The 1,055-nt window shown below is 40.0% G+C and overlaps 1 pseudogene; it reads left to right on the forward strand.

The window, feature by feature from the left end:
• Positions 1-654: 654 nt before the first annotated feature.
• LOC114699893 lies at positions 655-725 on the forward strand (annotated as a pseudogene).
• The last annotated feature ends 330 nt before the right edge of the window (positions 726-1,055 follow it).

A 1,055-nucleotide genomic window follows, 5' to 3' on the forward strand; every position in this document is an offset into this window, starting at 1 on the left:
CAAAACTACACAGAGAAACCCTGTCTCGGGGGGAAAAAAAAAAGACCTTCTCACCGAAGCACTGTGCTCAAGGCCAGGTCGGGGAGATCTTTTAGCAGAAGATCTAAAGACATCAAGCTTCTAGAGAGATGGTCTCTGGGAACACAACTAAGTCTACCTTTCTCTTCTCTTCTCCCATCTGTCTTGGAACAACCATCTTCAGTGGACTCTGGCAGCTACCCTCATCCCCTCCACACGCCCCAACACAGCCCCGAGCCTCCCAAGAGGCTCACCAAAGAGCGTTATGAAGAAGCTTGGCAGAGGTGTCTCCAACTTGTCAACCATCCCAAAATTCTACTTGATATCACTAATAAAGACCTGAAATGCTGAAAGGAACTTTCCTAATCTCTCCCTAATAAGAAACCAATTTATCAAACTTCTAGAGGAAAAGAATGTATCTATCGTCTTTACAGATGATTTTTATAGTCTGTCCCTTTAAAATAAAATCTCAAACCCATTATCTTGTGAAAAAGAAATCAATGAATTTACAGCCAAAAAAAAACCTACTGAAAAAAGTATATTAAAGAAGGGTGCAGGTTGTTAATTAGCAAAAATGCTTTCTGGTCTGTGTGGTGTCTGAGCTATTTGGCAGTTCCTTTAGTTTTTTGTTTTTTTATCGCTTCTCGGCCTTTTGGCTAAGATCAAGTGTAGTTTTTTTGTTTTGTTTTGTTTTTTAATTAACGATTTTTTTTTTAGTGGTTTTAGGTTTATGGAGAAATTGAGCAGAAGGTGTAAAAGGTCTCCATCTATCTCTCTTCACGTGCTTGGCAGCTTTTTTAAAGTTTGTAATCTGTTGTGAGCCTACATTCTAATGAAAAATTCACCTTGCACCTAATTTTATATTTGCAATTGTATATTCCATTTCATAAACGAGACCTTCAAATTCTCACCACCTGTGGTAGTTTGAATGTAATTGATGCCCATAATCTCATAGGGAATGGCACCACCAGGAGCTGTGGCTTTGCTGGAGTGGGTGTGGCCTTGTTGGAGGAAATGTGTCACTGTGGGGGCAGGCT

The sequence above is a fragment of the Peromyscus leucopus genome, chromosome 1 (genome assembly GCF_004664715.2).
Source record: "Peromyscus leucopus breed LL Stock chromosome 1, UCI_PerLeu_2.1, whole genome shotgun sequence".
Lineage (NCBI taxonomy): Eukaryota > Metazoa > Chordata > Mammalia > Rodentia > Cricetidae > Peromyscus > Peromyscus leucopus.